Here is a 17,142-nt window from a genome sequence, read left to right as displayed (position 1 = left end):
CGTAAAGAGTGAAGGTCTGCGTGCTGCAAGCAGACGTCTGGACCCTGGAGTATAAGCAACATAGGAATTCCACGGAATTCTTCAGATATTGCCTCAATCGTCTCTGTAAGAGCCGAAAGGGCGGGGTATTGGGTAAAGTTTTCAACTAGCAATAACCGCGCCTCGGAAGTTCCTCATCAGCTACGGTATCGCCTCTGCGCAAAGCTGCACGATCAAGGAGATTGATAAGAATATTCAGCAGGTAGATTCTCAAATTTGTGGAGCGATGGAAACGTAGATCGGTTCGGTTGGCTGATATAAAAGCGTTTTGAACAGGTAACACCTTGAAAGTCTTTGTGATGGCATCCACTCACAAATGTGATTCCAAATTTTGCAGTTGATGATCATAAGGTTTGGCCACAGCATTGCCGCGGCTCTGAACAAATTTTCTTCGACTCATTATATGCTCCGGCACACGGAAATCTTTAGTAAAAGGCGAAAGATTTACACGTTGAATGCGCTGAAGCCAGAGTGGCTTCTGGCTTGTCCACTTACGACACTATACCGAACGTTTTGACTACAGTTTGTGGTTGGCCGTTTTAAACGTTTAACAACACACTGTGACTTGAACAGTTGAACTACTTATTTAGACTCATTCCGTTCATTATGATTTGCTTTCGTAAAGAGTGAAGGTCTGCGTGCTGCAAGCAGACGTCTGGACCCTGGAGTATAAGCAACATAGGAATTCCACGGAATTCTTCAGATATTGCCTCAATCGTCTCTGTAAGAGCCGAAAGGGCGGGGTATTGGGTATAGTTTTCAACTAGCAATAACCGCGCCTCGGAAGTTCCTCATCAGCTACGGTATCGCCTCTGCGCAAAGCTGCACGATCAAGGAGATTGATAAGAATATTCAGCAGGTAGATTCTCAAATTTGTGGAGCGATGGAAACGTAGATCGGTTCGGTTGGCTGATATAAAAGCGTTTTGAACAGGTAACACCTTGAAAGTCTTTGTGATGGCATCCACTCACAAATGTGATTCCAAATTTTGCAGTTGATGATCATAAGGTTTGGCCACAGCATTGCCGCGGCTCTGAACAAATTTTCTTCGACTCATTATATGCTCCGGCACACGGAAATCTTTAGTAAAAGGCGAAAGATTTACACGTTGAATGCGCTGAAGCCAGAGTGGCTTCTGGCTTGTCCACTTACGACACTATACCGAACGTTTTGACTACAGTTTGTGGTTGGCCGTTTTAAACGTTTAACAACACACTGTGACTTGAACAGTTGAACTACTTATTTAGACTCATTCCGTTCATTATGATTTGCTTTCGTAAAGAGTGAAGGTCTGCGTGCTGCAAGCAGACGTCTGGACCCTGGAGTATAAGCAACATAGGAATTCCACGGAATTCTTCAGATATTGCCTCAATCGTCTCTGTAAGAGCCGAAAGGGCGGGGTATTGGGTATAGTTTTCAACTAGCAATAACCGCGCCTCGGAAGTTCCTCATCAGCTACGGTATCGCCTCTGCGCAAAGCTGCACGATCAAGGAGATTGATAAGAATATTCAGCAGGTAGATTCTCAAATTTGTGGAGCGATGGAAACGTAGATCGGTTCGGTTGGCTGATATAAAAGCGTTTTGAACAGGTAACACCTTGAAAGTCTTTGTGATGGCATCCACTCACAAATGTGATTCCAAATTTTGCAGTTGATGATCATAAGGTTTGGCCACAGCATTGCCGCGGCTCTGAACAAATTTTCTTCGACTCATTATATGCTCCGGCACACGGAAATCTTTAGTAAAAGGCGAAAGATTTACACGTTGAATGCGCTGAAGCCAGAGTGGCTTCTGGCTTGTCCACTTACGACACTATACCGAACGTTTTGACTACAGTTTGTGGTTGGCCGTTTTAAACGTTTAACAACACACTGTGACTTGAACAGTTGAACTACTTATTTAGACTCATTCCGTTCATTATGATTTGCTTTCGTAAAGAGTGAAGGTCTGCGTGCTGCAAGCAGACGTCTGGACCCTGGAGTATAAGCAACATAGGAATTCCACGGAATTCTTCAGATATTGCCTCAATCGTCTCTGTAAGAGCCGAAAGGGCGGGGTATTGGGTATAGTTTTCAACTAGCAATAACCGCGCCTCGGAAGTTCCTCATCAGCTACGGTATCGCCTCTGCGCAAAGCTGCACGATCAAGGAGATTGATAAGAATATTCAGCAGGTAGATTCTCAAATTTGTGGAGCGATGGAAACGTAGATCGGTTCGGTTGGCTGATATAAAAGCGTTTTGAACAGGTAACACCTTGAAAGTCTTTGTGATGGCATCCACTCACAAATGTGATTCCAAATTTTGCAGTTGATGATCATAAGGTTTGGCCACAGCATTGCCGCGGCTCTGAACAAATTTTCTTCGACTCATTATATGCTCCGGCACACGGAAATCTTTAGTAAAAGGCGAAAGATTTACACGTTGAATGCGCTGAAGCCAGAGTGGCTTCTGGCTTGTCCACTTACGACACTATACCGAACGTTTTGACTACAGTTTGTGGTTGGCCGTTTTAAACGTTTAACAACACACTGTGACTTGAACAGTTGAACTACTTATTTAGACTCATTCCGTTCATTATGATTTGCTTTCGTAAAGAGTGAAGGTCTGCGTGCTGCAAGCAGACGTCTGGACCCTGGAGTATAAGCAACATAGGAATTCCACGGAATTCTTCAGATATTGCCTCAATCGTCTCTGTAAGAGCCGAAAGGGCGGGGTATTGGGTATAGTTTTCAACTAGCAATAACCGCGCCTCGGAAGTTCCTCATCAGCTACGGTATCGCCTCTGCGCAAAGCTGCACGATCAAGGAGATTGATAAGAATATTCAGCAGGTAGATTCTCAAATTTGTGGAGCGATGGAAACGTAGATCGGTTCGGTTGGCTGATATAAAAGCGTTTTGAACAGGTAACACCTTGAAAGTCTTTGTGATGGCATCCACTCACAAATGTGATTCCAAATTTTGCAGTTGATGATCATAAGGTTTGGCCACAGCATTGCCGCGGCTCTGAACAAATTTTCTTCGACTCATTATATGCTCCGGCACACGGAAATCTTTAGTAAAAGGCGAAAGATTTACACGTTGAATGCGCTGAAGCCAGAGTGGCTTCTGGCTTGTCCACTTACGACACTATACCGAACGTTTTGACTACAGTTTGTGGTTGGCCGTTTTAAACGTTTAACAACACACTGTGACTTGAACAGTTGAACTACTTATTTAGACTCATTCCGTTCATTATGATTTGCTTTCGTAAAGAGTGAAGGTCTGCGTGCTGCAAGCAGACGTCTGGACCCTGGAGTATAAGCAACATAGGAATTCCACGGAATTCTTCAGATATTGCCTCAATCGTCTCTGTAAGAGCCGAAAGGGCGGGGTATTGGGTATAGTTTTCAACTAGCAATAACCGCGCCTCGGAAGTTCCTCATCAGCTACGGTATCGCCTCTGCGCAAAGCTGCACGATCAAGGAGATTGATAAGAATATTCAGCAGGTAGATTCTCAAATTTGTGGAGCGATGGAAACGTAGATCGGTTCGGTTGGCTGATATAAAAGCGTTTTGAACAGGTAACACCTTGAAAGTCTTTGTGATGGCATCCACTCACAAATGTGATTCCAAATTTTGCAGTTGATGATCATAAGGTTTGGCCACAGCATTGCCGCGGCTCTGAACAAATTTTCTTCGACTCATTATATGCTCCGGCACACGGAAATCTTTAGTAAAAGGCGAAAGATTTACACGTTGAATGCGCTGAAGCCAGAGTGGCTTCTGGCTTGTCCACTTACGACACTATACCGAACGTTTTGACTACAGTTTGTGGTTGGCCGTTTTAAACGTTTAACAACACACTGTGACTTGAACAGTTGAACTACTTATTTAGACTCATTCCGTTCATTATGATTTGCTTTCGTAAAGAGTGAAGGTCTGCGTGCTGCAAGCAGACGTCTGGACCCTGGAGTATAAGCAACATAGGAGTTCCACGGAATTCTTCAGATATTGCCTCAATCGTCTCTGTAAGAGCCGAAAGGGCGGGGTATTGGGTATAGTTTTCAACTAGCAATAACCGCGCCTCGGAAGTTCCTCATCAGCTACGGTATCGCCTCTGCGCAAAGCTGCACGATCAAGGAGATTGATAAGAATATTCAGCAGGTAGATTCTCAAATTTGTGGAGCGATGGAAACGTAGATCGGTTCGGTTGGCTGATATAAAAGCGTTTTGAACAGGTAACACCTTGAAAGTCTTTGTGATGGCATCCACTCACAAATGTGATTCCAAATTTTGCAGTTGATGATCATAAGGTTTGGCCACAGCATTGCCGCGGCTCTGAACAAATTTTCTTCGACTCATTATATGCTCCGGCACACGGAAATCTTTAGTAAAAGGCGAAAGATTTACACGTTGAATGCGCTGAAGCCAGAGTGGCTTCTGGCTTGTCCACTTACGACACTATACCGAACGTTTTGACTACAGTTTGTGGTTGGCCGTTTTAAACGTTTAACAACACACTGTGACTTGAACAGTTGAACTACTTATTTAGACTCATTCCGTTCATTATGATTTGCTTTCGTAAAGAGTGAAGGTCTGCGTGCTGCAAGCAGACGTCTGGACCCTGGAGTATAAGCAACATAGGAATTCCACGGAATTCTTCAGATATTGCCTCAATCGTCTCTGTAAGAGCCGAAAGGGCGGGGTATTGGGTATAGTTTTCAACTAGCAATAACCGCGCCTCGGAAGTTCCTCATCAGCTACGGTATCGCCTCTGCGCAAAGCTGCACGATCAAGGAGATTGATAAGAATATTCAGCAGGTAGATTCTCAAATTTGTGGAGCGATGGAAACGTAGATCGGTTCGGTTGGCTGATATAAAAGCGTTTTGAACAGGTAACACCTTGAAAGTCTTTGTGATGGCATCCACTCACAAATGTGATTCCAAATTTTGCAGTTGATGATCATAAGGTTTGGCCACAGCATTGCCGCGGCTCTGAACAAATTTTCTTCGACTCATTATATGCTCCGGCACACGGAAATCTTTAGTAAAAGGCGAAAGATTTACACGTTGAATGCGCTGAAGCCAGAGTGGCTTCTGGCTTGTCCACTTACGACACTATACCGAACGTTTTGACTACAGTTTGTGGTTGGCCGTTTTAAACGTTTAACAACACACTGTGACTTGAACAGTTGAACTACTTATTTAGACTCATTCCGTTCATTATGATTTGCTTTCGTAAAGAGTGAAGGTCTGCGTGCTGCAAGCAGACGTCTGGACCCTGGAGTATAAGCAACATAGGAATTCCACGGAATTCTTCAGATATTGCCTCAATCGTCTCTGTAAGAGCCGAAAGGGCGGGGTATTGGGTATAGTTTTCAACTAGCAATAACCGCGCCTCGGAAGTTCCTCATCAGCTACGGTATCGCCTCTGCGCAAAGCTGCACGATCAAGGAGATTGATAAGAATATTCAGCAGGTAGATTCTCAAATTTGTGGAGCGATGGAAACGTAGATCGGTTCGGTTGGCTGATATAAAAGCGTTTTGAACAGGTAACACCTTGAAAGTCTTTGTGATGGCATCCACTCACAAATGTGATTCCAAATTTTGCAGTTGATGATCATAAGGTTTGGCCACAGCATTGCCGCGGCTCTGAACAAATTTTCTTCGACTCATTATATGCTCCGGCACACGGAAATCTTTAGTAAAAGGCGAAAGATTTACACGTTGAATGCGCTGAAGCCAGAGTGGCTTCTGGCTTGTCCACTTACGACACTATACCGAACGTTTTGACTACAGTTTGTGGTTGGCCGTTTTAAACGTTTAACAACACACTGTGACTTGAACAGTTGAACTACTTATTTAGACTCATTCCGTTCATTATGATTTGCTTTCGTAAAGAGTGAAGGTCTGCGTGCTGCAAGCAGACGTCTGGACCCTGGAGTATAAGCAACATAGGAATTCCACGGAATTCTTCAGATATTGCCTCAATCGTCTCTGTAAGAGCCGAAAGGGCGGGGTATTGGGTATAGTTTTCAACTAGCAATAACCGCGCCTCGGAAGTTCCTCACCAGCTACGGTATCGCCTCTGCGCAAAGCTGCACGATCAAGGAGATTGATAAGAATATTCAGCAGGTAGATTCTCAAATTTGTGGAGCGATGGAAACGTAGATCGGTTCGGTTGGCTGATATAAAAGCGTTTTGAACAGGTAACACCTTGAAAGTCTTTGTGATGGCATCCACTCACAAATGTGATTCCAAATTTTGCAGTTGATGATCATAAGGTTTGGCCACAGCATTGCCGCGGCTCTGAACAAATTTTCTTCGACTCATTATATGCTCCGGCACACGGAAATCTTTAGTAAAAGGCGAAAGATTTACACGTTGAATGCGCTGAAGCCAGAGTGGCTTCTGGCTTGTCCACTTACGACACTATACCGAACGTTTTGACTACAGTTTGTGGTTGGCCGTTTTAAACGTTTAACAACACACTGTGACTTGAACAGTTGAACTACTTATTTAGACTCATTCCGTTCATTATGATTTGCTTTCGTAAAGAGTGAAGGTCTGCGTGCTGCAAGCAGACGTCTGGACCCTGGAGTATAAGCAACATAGGAATTCCACGGAATTCTTCAGATATTGCCTCAATCGTCTCTGTAAGAGCCGAAAGGGCGGGGTATTGGGTATAGTTTTCAACTAGCAATAACCGCGCCTCGGAAGTTCCTCATCAGCTACGGTATCGCCTCTGCGCAAAGCTGCACGATCAAGGAGATTGATAAGAATATTCAGCAGGTAGATTCTCAAATTTGTGGAGCGATGGAAACGTAGATCGGTTCGGTTGGCTGATATAAAAGCGTTTTGAACAGGTAACACCTTGAAAGTCTTTGTGATGGCATCCACTCACAAATGTGATTCCAAATTTTGCAGTTGATGATCATAAGGTTTGGCCACAGCATTGCCGCGGCTCTGAACAAATTTTCTTCGACTCATTATATGCTCCGGCACACGGAAATCTTTAGTAAAAGGCGAAAGATTTACACGTTGAATGCGCTGAAGCCAGAGTGGCTTCTGGCTTGTCCACTTACGACACTATACCGAACGTTTTGACTACAGTTTGTGGTTGGCCGTTTTAAACGTTTAACAACACACTGTGACTTGAACAGTTGAACTACTTATTTAGACTCATTCCGTTCATTATGATTTGCTTTCGTAAAGAGTGAAGGTCTGCGTGCTGCAAGCAGACGTCTGGACCCTGGAGTATAAGCAACATAGGAATTCCACGGAATTCTTCAGATATTGCCTCAATCGTCTCTGTAAGAGCCGAAAGGGCGGGGTATTGGGTATAGTTTTCAACTAGCAATAACCGCGCCTCGGAAGTTCCTCATCAGCTACGGTATCGCCTCTGCGCAAAGCTGCACGATCAAGGAGATTGATAAGAATATTCAGCAGGTAGATTCTCAAATTTGTGGAGCGATGGAAACGTAGATCGGTTCGGTTGGCTGATATAAAAGCGTTTTGAACAGGTAACACCTTGAAAGTCTTTGTGATGGCATCCACTCACAAATGTGATTCCAAATTTTGCAGTTGATGATCATAAGGTTTGGCCACAGCATTGCCGCGGCTCTGAACAAATTTTCTTCGACTCATTATATGCTCCGGCACACGGAAATCTTTAGTAAAAGGCGAAAGATTTACACGTTGAATGCGCTGAAGCCAGAGTGGCTTCTGGCTTGTCCACTTACGACACTATACCGAACGTTTTGACTACAGTTTGTGGTTGGCCGTTTTAAACGTTTAACAACACACTGTGACTTGAACAGTTGAACTACTTATTTAGACTCATTCCTTTCATTATGATTTGCTTTCGTAAAGAGTGAAGGTCTGCGTGCTGCAAGCAGACGTCTGGACCCTGGAGTATAAGCAACATAGGAATTCCACGGAATTCTTCAGATATTGCCTCAATCGTCTCTGTAAGAGCCGAAAGGGCGGGGTATTGGGTATAGTTTTCAACTAGCAATAACCGCGCCTCGGAAGTTCCTCATCAGCTACGGTATCGCCTCTGCGCAAAGCTGCACGATCAAGGAGATTGATAAGAATATTCAGCAGGTAGATTCTCAAATTTGTGGAGCGATGGAAACGTAGATCGGTTCGGTTGGCTGATATAAAAGCGTTTTGAACAGGTAACACCTTGAAAGTCTTTGTGATGGCATCCACTCACAAATGTGATTCCAAATTTTGCAGTTGATGATCATAAGGTTTGGCCACAGCATTGCCGCGGCTCTGAACAAATTTTCTTCGACTCATTATATGCTCCGGCACACGGAAATCTTTAGTAAAAGGCGAAAGATTTACACGTTGAATGCGCTGAAGCCAGAGTGGCTTCTGGCTTGTCCACTTACGACACTATACCGAACGTTTTGACTACAGTTTGTGGTTGGCCGTTTTAAACGTTTAACAACACACTGTGACTTGAACAGTTGAACTACTTATTTAGACTCATTCCGTTCATTATGATTTGCTTTCGTAAAGAGTGAAGGTCTGCGTGCTGCAAGCAGACGTCTGGACCCTGGAGTATAAGCAACATAGGAATTCCACGGAATTCTTCAGATATTGCCTCAATCGTCTCTGTAAGAGCCGAAAGGGCGGGGTATTGGGTATAGTTTTCAACTAGCAATAACCGCGCCTCGGAAGTTCCTCATCAGCTACGGTATCGCCTCTGCGCAAAGCTGCACGATCAAGGAGATTGATAAGAATATTCAGCAGGTAGATTCTCAAATTTGTGGAGCGATGGAAACGTAGATCGGTTCGGTTGGCTGATATAAAAGCGTTTTGAACAGGTAACACCTTGAAAGTCTTTGTGATGGCATCCACTCACAAATGTGATTCCAAATTTTGCAGTTGATGATCATAAGGTTTGGCCACAGCATTGCCGCGGCTCTGAACAAATTTTCTTCGACTCATTATATGCTCCGGCACACGGAAATCTTTAGTAAAAGGCGAAAGATTTACACGTTGAATGCGCTGAAGCCAGAGTGGCTTCTGGCTTGTCCACTTACGACACTATACCGAACGTTTTGACTACAGTTTGTGGTTGGCCGTTTTAAACGTTTAACAACACACTGTGACTTGAACAGTTGAACTACTTATTTAGACTCATTCCGTTCATTATGATTTGCTTTCGTAAAGAGTGAAGGTCTGCGTGCTGCAAGCAGACGTCTGGACCCTGGAGTATAAGCAACATAGGAATTCCACGGAATTCTTCAGATATTGCCTCAATCGTCTCTGTAAGAGCCGAAAGGGCGGGGTATTGGGTATAGTTTTCAACTAGCAATAACCGCGCCTCGGAAGTTCCTCATCAGCTACGGTATCGCCTCTGCGCAAAGCTGCACGATCAAGGAGATTGATAAGAATATTCAGCAGGTAGATTCTCAAATTTGTGGAGCGATGGAAACGTAGATCGGTTCGGTTGGCTGATATAAAAGCGTTTTGAACAGGTAACACCTTGAAAGTCTTTGTGATGGCATCCACTCACAAATGTGATTCCAAATTTTGCAGTTGATGATCATAAGGTTTGGCCACAGCATTGCCGCGGCTCTGAACAAATTTTCTTCGACTCATTATATGCTCCGGCACACAAAAACTTTAGTAAAAGGCGAAAGATTTACACGTTGAATGCGCTGAAGCCAGAGTGGCTTCTGGCTTGTCCACTTACGACACTATACCGAACGTTTTGACTACAGTTTGTGGTTGGCCGTTTTAAACGTTTAACAACACACTGTGACTTGAACAGTTGAACTACTTATTTAGACTCATTCCGTTCATTATGATTTGCTTTCGTAAAGAGTGAAGGTCTGCGTGCTGCAAGCAGACGTCTGGACCCTGGAGTATAAGCAACATAGGAATTCCACGGAATTCTTCAGATATTGCCTCAATCGTCTCTGTAAGAGCCGAAAGGGCGGGGTATTGGGTATAGTTTTCAACTAGCAATAACCGCGCCTCGGAAGTTCCTCATCAGCTACGGTATCGCCTCTGCGCAAAGCTGCACGATCAAGGAGATTGATAAGAATATTCAGCAGGTAGATTCTCAAATTTGTGGAGCGATGGAAACGTAGATCGGTTCGGTTGGCTGATATAAAAGCGTTTTGAACAGGTAACACCTTGAAAGTCTTTGTGATGGCATCCACTCACAAATGTGATTCCAAATTTTGCAGTTGATGATCATAAGGTTTGGCCACAGCATTGCCGCGGCTCTGAACAAATTTTCTTCGACTCATTATATGCTCCGGCACACGGAAATCTTTAGTAAAAGGCGAAAGATTTACACGTTGAATGCGCTGAAGCCAGAGTGGCTTCTGGCTTGTCCACTTACGACACTATACCGAACGTTTTGACTACAGTTTGTGGTTGGCCGTTTTAAACGTTTAACAACACACTGTGACTTGAACAGTTGAACTACTTATTTAGACTCATTCCGTTCATTATGATTTGCTTTCGTAAAGAGTGAAGGTCTGCGTGCTGCAAGCAGACGTCTGGACCCTGGAGTATAAGCAACATAGGAATTCCACGGAATTCTTCAGATATTGCCTCAATCGTCTCTGTAAGAGCCGAAAGGGCGGGGTATTGGGTATAGTTTTCAACTAGCAATAACCGCGCCTCGGAAGTTCCTCATCAGCTACGGTATCGCCTCTGCGCAAAGCTGCACGATCAAGGAGATTGATAAGAATATTCAGCAGGTAGATTCTCAAATTTGTGGAGCGATGGAAACGTAGATCGGTTCGGTTGGCTGATATAAAAGCGTTTTGAACAGGTAACACCTTGAAAGTCTTTGTGATGGCATCCACTCACAAATGTGATTCCAAATTTTGCAGTTGATGATCATAAGGTTTGGCCACAGCATTGCCGCGGCTCTGAACAAATTTTCTTCGACTCATTATATGCTCCGGCACACGGAAATCTTTAGTAAAAGGCGAAAGATTTACACGTTGAATGCGCTGAAGCCAGAGTGGCTTCTGGCTTGTCCACTTACGACACTATACCGAACGTTTTGACTACAGTTTGTGGTTGGCCGTTTTAAACGTTTAACAACACACTGTGACTTGAACAGTTGAACTACTTATTTAGACTCATTCCGTTCATTATGATTTGCTTTCGTAAAGAGTGAAGGTCTGCGTGCTGCAAGCAGACGTCTGGACCCTGGAGTATAAGCAACATAGGAATTCCACGGAATTCTTCAGATATTGCCTCAATCGTCTCTGTAAGAGCCGAAAGGGCGGGGTATTGGGTATAGTTTTCAACTAGCAATAACCGCGCCTCGGAAGTTCCTCATCAGCTACGGTATCGCCTCTGCGCAAAGCTGCACGATCAAGGAGATTGATAAGAATATTCAGCAGGTAGATTCTCAAATTTGTGGAGCGATGGAAACGTAGATCGGTTCGGTTGGCTGATATAAAAGCGTTTTGAACAGGTAACACCTTGAAAGTCTTTGTGATGGCATCCACTCACAAATGTGATTCCAAATTTTGCAGTTGATGATCATAAGGTTTGGCCACAGCATTGCCGCGGCTCTGAACAAATTTTCTTCGACTCATTATATGCTCCGGCACACGGAAATCTTTAGTAAAAGGCGAAAGATTTACACGTTGAATGCGCTGAAGCCAGAGTGGCTTCTGGCTTGTCCACTTACGACACTATACCGAACGTTTTGACTACAGTTTGTGGTTGGCCGTTTTAAACGTTTAACAACACACTGTGACTTGAACAGTTGAACTACTTATTTAGACTCATTCCGTTCATTATGATTTGCTTTCGTAAAGAGTGAAGGTCTGCGTGCTGCAAGCAGACGTCTGGACCCTGGAGTATAAGCAACATAGGAATTCCACGGAATTCTTCAGATATTGCCTCAATCGTCTCTGTAAGAGCCGAAAGGGCGGGGTATTGGGTATAGTTTTCAACTAGCAATAACCGCGCCTCGGAAGTTCCTCATCAGCTACGGTATCGCCTCTGCGCAAAGCTGCACGATCAAGGAGATTGATAAGAATATTCAGCAGGTAGATTCTCAAATTTGTGGAGCGATGGAAACGTAGATCGGTTCGGTTGGCTGATATAAAAGCGTTTTGAACAGGTAACACCTTGAAAGTCTTTGTGATGGCATCCACTCACAAATGTGATTCCAAATTTTGCAGTTGATGATCATAAGGTTTGGCCACAGCATTGCCGCGGCTCTGAACAAATTTTCTTCGACTCATTATATGCTCCGGCACACGGAAATCTTTAGTAAAAGGCGAAAGATTTACACGTTGAATGCGCTGAAGCCAGAGTGGCTTCTGGCTTGTCCACTTACGACACTATACCGAACGTTTTGACTACAGTTTGTGGTTGGCCGTTTTAAACGTTTAACAACACACTGTGACTTGAACAGTTGAACTACTTATTTAGACTCATTCCGTTCATTATGATTTGCTTTCGTAAAGAGTGAAGGTCTGCGTGCTGCAAGCAGACGTCTGGACCCTGGAGTATAAGCAACATAGGAATTCCACGGAATTCTTCAGATATTGCCTCAATCGTCTCTGTAAGAGCCGAAAGGGCGGGGTATTGGGTATAGTTTTCAACTAGCAATAACCGCGCCTCGGAAGTTCCTCACCAGCTACGGTATCGCCTCTGCGCAAAGCTGCACGATCAAGGAGATTGATAAGAATATTCAGCAGGTAGATTCTCAAATTTGTGGAGCGATGGAAACGTAGATCGGTTCGGTTGGCTGATATAAAAGCGTTTTGAACAGGTAACACCTTGAAAGTCTTTGTGATGGCATCCACTCACGAATGTGATTCCAAATTTTGCAGTTGATGATCATAAGGTTTGGCCACAGCATTGCCGCGGCTCTGAACAAATTTTCTTCGACTCATTATATGCTCCGGCACACGGAAATCTTTAGTAAAAGGCGAAAGATTTACACGTTGAATGCGCTGAAGCCAGAGTGGCTTCTGGCTTGTCCACTTACGACACTATACCGAACGTTTTGACTACAGTTTGTGGTTGGCCGTTTTAAACGTTTAACAACACACTGTGACTTGAACAGTTGAACTACTTATTTAGACTCATTCCGTTCATTATGATTTGCTTTCGTAAAGAGTGAAGGTCTGCGTGCTGCAAGCAGACGTCTGGACCCTGGAGTATAAGCAACATAGGAATTCCACGGAATTCTTCAGATATTGCCTCAATCGTCTCTGTAAGAGCCGAAAGGGCGGGGTATTGGGTATAGTTTTCAACTAGCAATAACCGCGCCTCGGAAGTTCCTCATCAGCTACGGTATCGCCTCTGCGCAAAGCTGCACGATCAAGGAGATTGATAAGAATATTCAGCAGGTAGATTCTCAAATTTGTGGAGCGATGGAAACGTAGATCGGTTCGGTTGGCTGATATAAAAGCGTTTTGAACAGGTAACACCTTGAAAGTCTTTGTGATGGCATCCACTCACAAATGTGATTCCAAATTTTGCAGTTGATGATCATAAGGTTTGGCCACAGCATTGCCGCGGCTCTGAACAAATTTTCTTCGACTCATTATATGCTCCGGCACACGGAAATCTTTAGTAAAAGGCGAAAGATTTACACGTTGAATGCGCTGAAGCCAGAGTGGCTTCTGGCTTGTCCACTTACGACACTATACCGAACGTTTTGACTACAGTTTGTGGTTGGCCGTTTTAAACGTTTAACAACACACTGTGACTTGAACAGTTGAACTACTTATTTAGACTCATTCCGTTCATTATGATTTGCTTTCGTAAAGAGTGAAGGTCTGCGTGCTGCAAGCAGACGTCTGGACCCTGGAGTATAAGCAACATAGGAATTCCACGGAATTCTTCAGATATTGCCTCAATCGTCTCTGTAAGAGCCGAAAGGGCGGGGTATTGGGTATAGTTTTCAACTAGCAATAACCGCGCCTCGGAAGTTCCTCATCAGCTACGGTATCGCCTCTGCGCAAAGCTGCACGATCAAGGAGATTGATAAGAATATTCAGCAGGTAGATTCTCAAATTTGTGGAGCGATGGAAACGTAGATCGGTTCGGTTGGCTGATATAAAAGCGTTTTGAACAGGTAACACCTTGAAAGTCTTTGTGATGGCATCCACTCACAAATGTGATTCCAAATTTTGCAGTTGATGATCATAAGGTTTGGCCACAGCATTGCCGCGGCTCTGAACAAATTTTCTTCGACTCATTATATGCTCCGGCACACGGAAATCTTTAGTAAAAGGCGAAAGATTTACACGTTGAATGCGCTGAAGCCAGAATGGCTTCTGGCTTGTCCACTTACGACACTATACCGAACGTTTTGACTACAGTTTGTGGTTGGCCGTTTTAAACGTTTAACAACACACTGTGACTTGAACAGTTGAACTACTTATTTAGACTCATTCCGTTCATTATGATTTGCTTTCGTAAAGAGTGAAGGTCTGCGTGCTGCAAGCAGACGTCTGGACCCTGGAGTATAAGCAACATAGGAATTCCACGGAATTCTTCAGATATTGCCTCAATCGTCTCTGTAAGAGCCGAAAGGGCGGGGTATTGGGTATAGTTTTCAACTAGCAATAACCGCGCCTCGGAAGTTCCTCATCAGCTACGGTATCGCCTCTGCGCAAAGCTGCACGATCAAGGAGATTGATAAGAATATTCAGCAGGTAGATTCTCAAATTTGTGGAGCGATGGAAACGTAGATCGGTTCGGTTGGCTGATATAAAAGCGTTTTGAACAGGTAACACCTTGAAAGTCTTTGTGATGGCATCCACTCACAAATGTGATTCCAAATTTTGCAGTTGATGATCATAAGGTTTGGCCACAGCATTGCCGCGGCTCTGAACAAATTTTCTTCGACTCATTATATGCTCCGGCACACGGAAATCTTTAGTAAAAGGCGAAAGATTTACACGTTGAATGCGCTGAAGCCAGAGTGGCTTCTGGCTTGTCCACTTACGACACTATACCGAACGTTTTGACTACAGTTTGTGGTTGGCCGTTTTAAACGTTTAACAACACACTGTGACTTGAACAGTTGAACTACTTATTTAGACTCATTCCGTTCATTATGATTTGCTTTCGTAAAGAGTGAAGGTCTGCGTGCTGCAAGCAGACGTCTGGACCCTGGAGTATAAGCAACATAGGAATTCCACGGAATTCTTCAGATATTGCCTCAATCGTCTCTGTAAGAGCCGAAAGGGCGGGGTATTGGGTATAGTTTTCAACTAGCAATAACCGCGCCTCGGAAGTTCCTCATCAGCTACGGTATCGCCTCTGCGCAAAGCTGCACGATCAAGGAGATTGATAAGAATATTCAGCAGGTAGATTCTCAAATTTGTGGAGCGATGGAAACGTAGATCGGTTCGGTTGGCTGATATAAAAGCGTTTTGAACAGGTAACACCTTGAAAGTCTTTGTGATGGCATCCACTCACAAATGTGATTCCAAATTTTGCAGTTGATGATCATAAGGTTTGGCCACAGCATTGCCGCGGCTCTGAACAAATTTTCTTCGACTCATTATATGCTCCGGCACACGGAAATCTTTAGTAAAAGGCGAAAGATTTACACGTTGAATGCGCTGAAGCCAGAGTGGCTTCTGGCTTGTCCACTTACGACACTATACCGAACGTTTTGACTACAGTTTGTGGTTGGCCGTTTTAAACGTTTAACAACACACTGTGACTTGAACAGTTGAACTACTTATTTAGACTCATTCCGTTCATTATGATTTGCTTTCGTAAAGAGTGAAGGTCTGCGTGCTGCAAGCAGACGTCTGGACCCTGGAGTATAAGCAACATAGGAATTCCACGGAATTCTTCAGATATTGCCTCAATCGTCTCTGTAAGAGCCGAAAGGGCGGGGTATTGGGTATAGTTTTCAACTAGCAATAACCGCGCCTCGGAAGTTCCTCATCAGCTACGGTATCGCCTCTGCGCAAAGCTGCACGATCAAGGAGATTGATAAGAATATTCAGCAGGTAGATTCTCAAATTTGTGGAGCGATGGAAACGTAGATCGGTTCGGTTGGCTGATATAAAAGCGTTTTGAACAGGTAACACCTTGAAAGTCTTTGTGATGGCATCCACTCACAAATGTGATTCCAAATTTTGCAGTTGATGATCATAAGGTTTGGCCACAGCATTGCCGCGGCTCTGAACAAATTTTCTTCGACTCATTATATGCTCCGGCACACGGAAATCTTTAGTAAAAGGCGAAAGATTTACACGTTGAATGCGCTGAAGCCAGAGTGGCTTCTGGCTTGTCCACTTACGACACTATACCGAACGTTTTGACTACAGTTTGTGGTTGGCCGTTTTAAACGTTTAACAACACACTGTGACTTGAACAGTTGAACTACTTATTTAGACTCATTCCGTTCATTATGATTTGCTTTCGTAAAGAGTGAAGGTCTGCGTGCTGCAAGCAGACGTCTGGACCCTGGAGTATAAGCAACATAGGAATTCCACGGAATTCTTCAGATATTGCCTCAATCGTCTCTGTAAGAGCCGAAAGGGCGGGGTATTGGGTATAGTTTTCAACTAGCAATAACCGCGCCTCGGAAGTTCCTCATCAGCTACGGTATCGCCTCTGCGCAAAGCTGCACGATCAAGGAGATTGATAAGAATATTCAGCAGGTAGATTCTCAAATTTGTGGAGCGATGGAAACGTAGATCGGTTCGGTTGGCTGATATAAAAGCGTTTTGAACAGGTAACACCTTGAAAGTCTTTGTGATGGCATCCACTCACAAATGTGATTCCAAATTTTGCAGTTGATGATCATAAGGTTTGGCCACAGCATTGCCGCGGCTCTGAACAAATTTTCTTCGACTCATTATATGCTCCGGCACACGGAAATCTTTAGTAAAAGGCGAAAGATTTACACGTTGAATGCGCTGAAGCCAGAGTGGCTTCTGGCTTGTCCACTTACGACACTATACCGAACGTTTTGACTACAGTTTGTGGTTGGCCGTTTTAAACGTTTAACAACACACTGTGACTTGAACAGTTGAACTACTTATTTAGACTCATTCCGTTCATTATGATTTGCTTTCGTAAAGAGTGAAGGTCTGCGTGCTGCAAGCAGACGTCTGGACCCTGGAGTATAAGCAACA

At 44.0% G+C, this 17,142-nt stretch overlaps 52 non-coding genes across 52 annotated transcripts; all 52 read right to left on the bottom strand.

Annotated features, from left to right (window-relative positions):
* Positions 1 to 66: 66 nt before the first annotated feature.
* On the bottom strand, positions 67 to 206 carry LOC143447661 (U4 spliceosomal RNA). Its single transcript, XR_013114209.1, has one exon. It is a non-coding gene; the product is annotated as a U4 spliceosomal RNA (small nuclear RNA).
* A 188-nt stretch (positions 207 to 394) lies between these two features.
* Positions 395 to 514, bottom strand: LOC143447788 (U5 spliceosomal RNA). The gene has a single exon (XR_013114334.1). It is a non-coding gene; the product is annotated as a U5 spliceosomal RNA (small nuclear RNA).
* Positions 515 to 723: 209 nt separating this feature from the next.
* Positions 724 to 863, bottom strand: LOC143447594 (U4 spliceosomal RNA). The gene has a single exon (XR_013114145.1). It is a non-coding gene; the product is annotated as a U4 spliceosomal RNA (small nuclear RNA).
* Positions 864 to 1,051: 188 nt separating this feature from the next.
* On the bottom strand, positions 1,052 to 1,171 carry LOC143447787 (U5 spliceosomal RNA). Its single transcript, XR_013114333.1, has one exon. It is a non-coding gene; the product is annotated as a U5 spliceosomal RNA (small nuclear RNA).
* A 209-nt stretch (positions 1,172 to 1,380) lies between these two features.
* On the bottom strand, positions 1,381 to 1,520 carry LOC143447593 (U4 spliceosomal RNA). The gene has a single exon (XR_013114144.1). It is a non-coding gene; the product is annotated as a U4 spliceosomal RNA (small nuclear RNA).
* Positions 1,521 to 1,708: 188 nt separating this feature from the next.
* Positions 1,709 to 1,828, bottom strand: LOC143447786 (U5 spliceosomal RNA). Its single transcript, XR_013114332.1, has one exon. It is a non-coding gene; the product is annotated as a U5 spliceosomal RNA (small nuclear RNA).
* Positions 1,829 to 2,037: 209 nt separating this feature from the next.
* LOC143447592 (U4 spliceosomal RNA) lies at positions 2,038 to 2,177 on the bottom strand. Its single transcript, XR_013114143.1, has one exon. It is a non-coding gene; the product is annotated as a U4 spliceosomal RNA (small nuclear RNA).
* Positions 2,178 to 2,365: 188 nt separating this feature from the next.
* On the bottom strand, positions 2,366 to 2,485 carry LOC143447784 (U5 spliceosomal RNA). Its single transcript, XR_013114330.1, has one exon. It is a non-coding gene; the product is annotated as a U5 spliceosomal RNA (small nuclear RNA).
* A 209-nt stretch (positions 2,486 to 2,694) lies between these two features.
* Positions 2,695 to 2,834, bottom strand: LOC143447591 (U4 spliceosomal RNA). The gene has a single exon (XR_013114142.1). It is a non-coding gene; the product is annotated as a U4 spliceosomal RNA (small nuclear RNA).
* A 188-nt stretch (positions 2,835 to 3,022) lies between these two features.
* Positions 3,023 to 3,142, bottom strand: LOC143447783 (U5 spliceosomal RNA). Its single transcript, XR_013114329.1, has one exon. It is a non-coding gene; the product is annotated as a U5 spliceosomal RNA (small nuclear RNA).
* A 209-nt stretch (positions 3,143 to 3,351) lies between these two features.
* LOC143447590 (U4 spliceosomal RNA) lies at positions 3,352 to 3,491 on the bottom strand. Its single transcript, XR_013114141.1, has one exon. It is a non-coding gene; the product is annotated as a U4 spliceosomal RNA (small nuclear RNA).
* A 188-nt stretch (positions 3,492 to 3,679) lies between these two features.
* LOC143447782 (U5 spliceosomal RNA) lies at positions 3,680 to 3,799 on the bottom strand. Its single transcript, XR_013114328.1, has one exon. It is a non-coding gene; the product is annotated as a U5 spliceosomal RNA (small nuclear RNA).
* A 209-nt stretch (positions 3,800 to 4,008) lies between these two features.
* Positions 4,009 to 4,148, bottom strand: LOC143447663 (U4 spliceosomal RNA). Its single transcript, XR_013114211.1, has one exon. It is a non-coding gene; the product is annotated as a U4 spliceosomal RNA (small nuclear RNA).
* A 188-nt stretch (positions 4,149 to 4,336) lies between these two features.
* Positions 4,337 to 4,456, bottom strand: LOC143447781 (U5 spliceosomal RNA). The gene has a single exon (XR_013114327.1). It is a non-coding gene; the product is annotated as a U5 spliceosomal RNA (small nuclear RNA).
* Positions 4,457 to 4,665: 209 nt separating this feature from the next.
* LOC143447589 (U4 spliceosomal RNA) lies at positions 4,666 to 4,805 on the bottom strand. The gene has a single exon (XR_013114140.1). It is a non-coding gene; the product is annotated as a U4 spliceosomal RNA (small nuclear RNA).
* Positions 4,806 to 4,993: 188 nt separating this feature from the next.
* LOC143447780 (U5 spliceosomal RNA) lies at positions 4,994 to 5,113 on the bottom strand. Its single transcript, XR_013114326.1, has one exon. It is a non-coding gene; the product is annotated as a U5 spliceosomal RNA (small nuclear RNA).
* A 209-nt stretch (positions 5,114 to 5,322) lies between these two features.
* On the bottom strand, positions 5,323 to 5,462 carry LOC143447587 (U4 spliceosomal RNA). The gene has a single exon (XR_013114139.1). It is a non-coding gene; the product is annotated as a U4 spliceosomal RNA (small nuclear RNA).
* A 188-nt stretch (positions 5,463 to 5,650) lies between these two features.
* Positions 5,651 to 5,770, bottom strand: LOC143447778 (U5 spliceosomal RNA). Its single transcript, XR_013114324.1, has one exon. It is a non-coding gene; the product is annotated as a U5 spliceosomal RNA (small nuclear RNA).
* Positions 5,771 to 5,979: 209 nt separating this feature from the next.
* LOC143447609 (U4 spliceosomal RNA) lies at positions 5,980 to 6,119 on the bottom strand. The gene has a single exon (XR_013114159.1). It is a non-coding gene; the product is annotated as a U4 spliceosomal RNA (small nuclear RNA).
* A 188-nt stretch (positions 6,120 to 6,307) lies between these two features.
* LOC143447777 (U5 spliceosomal RNA) lies at positions 6,308 to 6,427 on the bottom strand. The gene has a single exon (XR_013114323.1). It is a non-coding gene; the product is annotated as a U5 spliceosomal RNA (small nuclear RNA).
* Positions 6,428 to 6,636: 209 nt separating this feature from the next.
* Positions 6,637 to 6,776, bottom strand: LOC143447586 (U4 spliceosomal RNA). The gene has a single exon (XR_013114138.1). It is a non-coding gene; the product is annotated as a U4 spliceosomal RNA (small nuclear RNA).
* Positions 6,777 to 6,964: 188 nt separating this feature from the next.
* Positions 6,965 to 7,084, bottom strand: LOC143447776 (U5 spliceosomal RNA). The gene has a single exon (XR_013114322.1). It is a non-coding gene; the product is annotated as a U5 spliceosomal RNA (small nuclear RNA).
* Positions 7,085 to 7,293: 209 nt separating this feature from the next.
* On the bottom strand, positions 7,294 to 7,433 carry LOC143447584 (U4 spliceosomal RNA). The gene has a single exon (XR_013114136.1). It is a non-coding gene; the product is annotated as a U4 spliceosomal RNA (small nuclear RNA).
* A 188-nt stretch (positions 7,434 to 7,621) lies between these two features.
* Positions 7,622 to 7,741, bottom strand: LOC143447775 (U5 spliceosomal RNA). The gene has a single exon (XR_013114321.1). It is a non-coding gene; the product is annotated as a U5 spliceosomal RNA (small nuclear RNA).
* Positions 7,742 to 7,950: 209 nt separating this feature from the next.
* Positions 7,951 to 8,090, bottom strand: LOC143447583 (U4 spliceosomal RNA). Its single transcript, XR_013114135.1, has one exon. It is a non-coding gene; the product is annotated as a U4 spliceosomal RNA (small nuclear RNA).
* Positions 8,091 to 8,278: 188 nt separating this feature from the next.
* Positions 8,279 to 8,398, bottom strand: LOC143447774 (U5 spliceosomal RNA). The gene has a single exon (XR_013114320.1). It is a non-coding gene; the product is annotated as a U5 spliceosomal RNA (small nuclear RNA).
* Positions 8,399 to 8,607: 209 nt separating this feature from the next.
* Positions 8,608 to 8,747, bottom strand: LOC143447582 (U4 spliceosomal RNA). Its single transcript, XR_013114134.1, has one exon. It is a non-coding gene; the product is annotated as a U4 spliceosomal RNA (small nuclear RNA).
* Positions 8,748 to 8,935: 188 nt separating this feature from the next.
* On the bottom strand, positions 8,936 to 9,055 carry LOC143447773 (U5 spliceosomal RNA). Its single transcript, XR_013114319.1, has one exon. It is a non-coding gene; the product is annotated as a U5 spliceosomal RNA (small nuclear RNA).
* A 209-nt stretch (positions 9,056 to 9,264) lies between these two features.
* LOC143447581 (U4 spliceosomal RNA) lies at positions 9,265 to 9,404 on the bottom strand. The gene has a single exon (XR_013114133.1). It is a non-coding gene; the product is annotated as a U4 spliceosomal RNA (small nuclear RNA).
* A 188-nt stretch (positions 9,405 to 9,592) lies between these two features.
* LOC143447863 (U5 spliceosomal RNA) lies at positions 9,593 to 9,711 on the bottom strand. Its single transcript, XR_013114403.1, has one exon. It is a non-coding gene; the product is annotated as a U5 spliceosomal RNA (small nuclear RNA).
* A 209-nt stretch (positions 9,712 to 9,920) lies between these two features.
* On the bottom strand, positions 9,921 to 10,060 carry LOC143447580 (U4 spliceosomal RNA). The gene has a single exon (XR_013114132.1). It is a non-coding gene; the product is annotated as a U4 spliceosomal RNA (small nuclear RNA).
* A 188-nt stretch (positions 10,061 to 10,248) lies between these two features.
* Positions 10,249 to 10,368, bottom strand: LOC143447772 (U5 spliceosomal RNA). Its single transcript, XR_013114318.1, has one exon. It is a non-coding gene; the product is annotated as a U5 spliceosomal RNA (small nuclear RNA).
* Positions 10,369 to 10,577: 209 nt separating this feature from the next.
* Positions 10,578 to 10,717, bottom strand: LOC143447579 (U4 spliceosomal RNA). Its single transcript, XR_013114131.1, has one exon. It is a non-coding gene; the product is annotated as a U4 spliceosomal RNA (small nuclear RNA).
* A 188-nt stretch (positions 10,718 to 10,905) lies between these two features.
* Positions 10,906 to 11,025, bottom strand: LOC143447771 (U5 spliceosomal RNA). Its single transcript, XR_013114317.1, has one exon. It is a non-coding gene; the product is annotated as a U5 spliceosomal RNA (small nuclear RNA).
* Positions 11,026 to 11,234: 209 nt separating this feature from the next.
* Positions 11,235 to 11,374, bottom strand: LOC143447578 (U4 spliceosomal RNA). The gene has a single exon (XR_013114130.1). It is a non-coding gene; the product is annotated as a U4 spliceosomal RNA (small nuclear RNA).
* A 188-nt stretch (positions 11,375 to 11,562) lies between these two features.
* LOC143447770 (U5 spliceosomal RNA) lies at positions 11,563 to 11,682 on the bottom strand. The gene has a single exon (XR_013114316.1). It is a non-coding gene; the product is annotated as a U5 spliceosomal RNA (small nuclear RNA).
* A 209-nt stretch (positions 11,683 to 11,891) lies between these two features.
* LOC143447577 (U4 spliceosomal RNA) lies at positions 11,892 to 12,031 on the bottom strand. Its single transcript, XR_013114129.1, has one exon. It is a non-coding gene; the product is annotated as a U4 spliceosomal RNA (small nuclear RNA).
* A 188-nt stretch (positions 12,032 to 12,219) lies between these two features.
* LOC143447769 (U5 spliceosomal RNA) lies at positions 12,220 to 12,339 on the bottom strand. Its single transcript, XR_013114315.1, has one exon. It is a non-coding gene; the product is annotated as a U5 spliceosomal RNA (small nuclear RNA).
* A 209-nt stretch (positions 12,340 to 12,548) lies between these two features.
* On the bottom strand, positions 12,549 to 12,688 carry LOC143447597 (U4 spliceosomal RNA). The gene has a single exon (XR_013114148.1). It is a non-coding gene; the product is annotated as a U4 spliceosomal RNA (small nuclear RNA).
* Positions 12,689 to 12,876: 188 nt separating this feature from the next.
* LOC143447767 (U5 spliceosomal RNA) lies at positions 12,877 to 12,996 on the bottom strand. The gene has a single exon (XR_013114313.1). It is a non-coding gene; the product is annotated as a U5 spliceosomal RNA (small nuclear RNA).
* A 209-nt stretch (positions 12,997 to 13,205) lies between these two features.
* LOC143447576 (U4 spliceosomal RNA) lies at positions 13,206 to 13,345 on the bottom strand. The gene has a single exon (XR_013114128.1). It is a non-coding gene; the product is annotated as a U4 spliceosomal RNA (small nuclear RNA).
* A 188-nt stretch (positions 13,346 to 13,533) lies between these two features.
* Positions 13,534 to 13,653, bottom strand: LOC143447766 (U5 spliceosomal RNA). The gene has a single exon (XR_013114312.1). It is a non-coding gene; the product is annotated as a U5 spliceosomal RNA (small nuclear RNA).
* A 209-nt stretch (positions 13,654 to 13,862) lies between these two features.
* On the bottom strand, positions 13,863 to 14,002 carry LOC143447575 (U4 spliceosomal RNA). The gene has a single exon (XR_013114127.1). It is a non-coding gene; the product is annotated as a U4 spliceosomal RNA (small nuclear RNA).
* A 188-nt stretch (positions 14,003 to 14,190) lies between these two features.
* LOC143447833 (U5 spliceosomal RNA) lies at positions 14,191 to 14,310 on the bottom strand. The gene has a single exon (XR_013114377.1). It is a non-coding gene; the product is annotated as a U5 spliceosomal RNA (small nuclear RNA).
* Positions 14,311 to 14,519: 209 nt separating this feature from the next.
* On the bottom strand, positions 14,520 to 14,659 carry LOC143447573 (U4 spliceosomal RNA). Its single transcript, XR_013114125.1, has one exon. It is a non-coding gene; the product is annotated as a U4 spliceosomal RNA (small nuclear RNA).
* A 188-nt stretch (positions 14,660 to 14,847) lies between these two features.
* Positions 14,848 to 14,967, bottom strand: LOC143447765 (U5 spliceosomal RNA). Its single transcript, XR_013114311.1, has one exon. It is a non-coding gene; the product is annotated as a U5 spliceosomal RNA (small nuclear RNA).
* A 209-nt stretch (positions 14,968 to 15,176) lies between these two features.
* Positions 15,177 to 15,316, bottom strand: LOC143447571 (U4 spliceosomal RNA). The gene has a single exon (XR_013114124.1). It is a non-coding gene; the product is annotated as a U4 spliceosomal RNA (small nuclear RNA).
* Positions 15,317 to 15,504: 188 nt separating this feature from the next.
* On the bottom strand, positions 15,505 to 15,624 carry LOC143447764 (U5 spliceosomal RNA). The gene has a single exon (XR_013114310.1). It is a non-coding gene; the product is annotated as a U5 spliceosomal RNA (small nuclear RNA).
* Positions 15,625 to 15,833: 209 nt separating this feature from the next.
* On the bottom strand, positions 15,834 to 15,973 carry LOC143447570 (U4 spliceosomal RNA). The gene has a single exon (XR_013114123.1). It is a non-coding gene; the product is annotated as a U4 spliceosomal RNA (small nuclear RNA).
* A 188-nt stretch (positions 15,974 to 16,161) lies between these two features.
* On the bottom strand, positions 16,162 to 16,281 carry LOC143447763 (U5 spliceosomal RNA). Its single transcript, XR_013114309.1, has one exon. It is a non-coding gene; the product is annotated as a U5 spliceosomal RNA (small nuclear RNA).
* Positions 16,282 to 16,490: 209 nt separating this feature from the next.
* On the bottom strand, positions 16,491 to 16,630 carry LOC143447569 (U4 spliceosomal RNA). Its single transcript, XR_013114122.1, has one exon. It is a non-coding gene; the product is annotated as a U4 spliceosomal RNA (small nuclear RNA).
* Positions 16,631 to 16,818: 188 nt separating this feature from the next.
* Positions 16,819 to 16,938, bottom strand: LOC143447762 (U5 spliceosomal RNA). Its single transcript, XR_013114308.1, has one exon. It is a non-coding gene; the product is annotated as a U5 spliceosomal RNA (small nuclear RNA).
* Positions 16,939 to 17,142: the final 204 nt, after the last annotated feature.

The sequence above is a fragment of the Clavelina lepadiformis genome, chromosome 2 (assembly GCF_947623445.1).
Source record: "Clavelina lepadiformis chromosome 2, kaClaLepa1.1, whole genome shotgun sequence".
NCBI lineage: Eukaryota > Metazoa > Chordata > Ascidiacea > Aplousobranchia > Clavelinidae > Clavelina > Clavelina lepadiformis.
The sequence above is the reverse complement of the archived record's forward strand: the minus strand, read 5'-3'. Positions and strand labels throughout refer to the sequence as shown.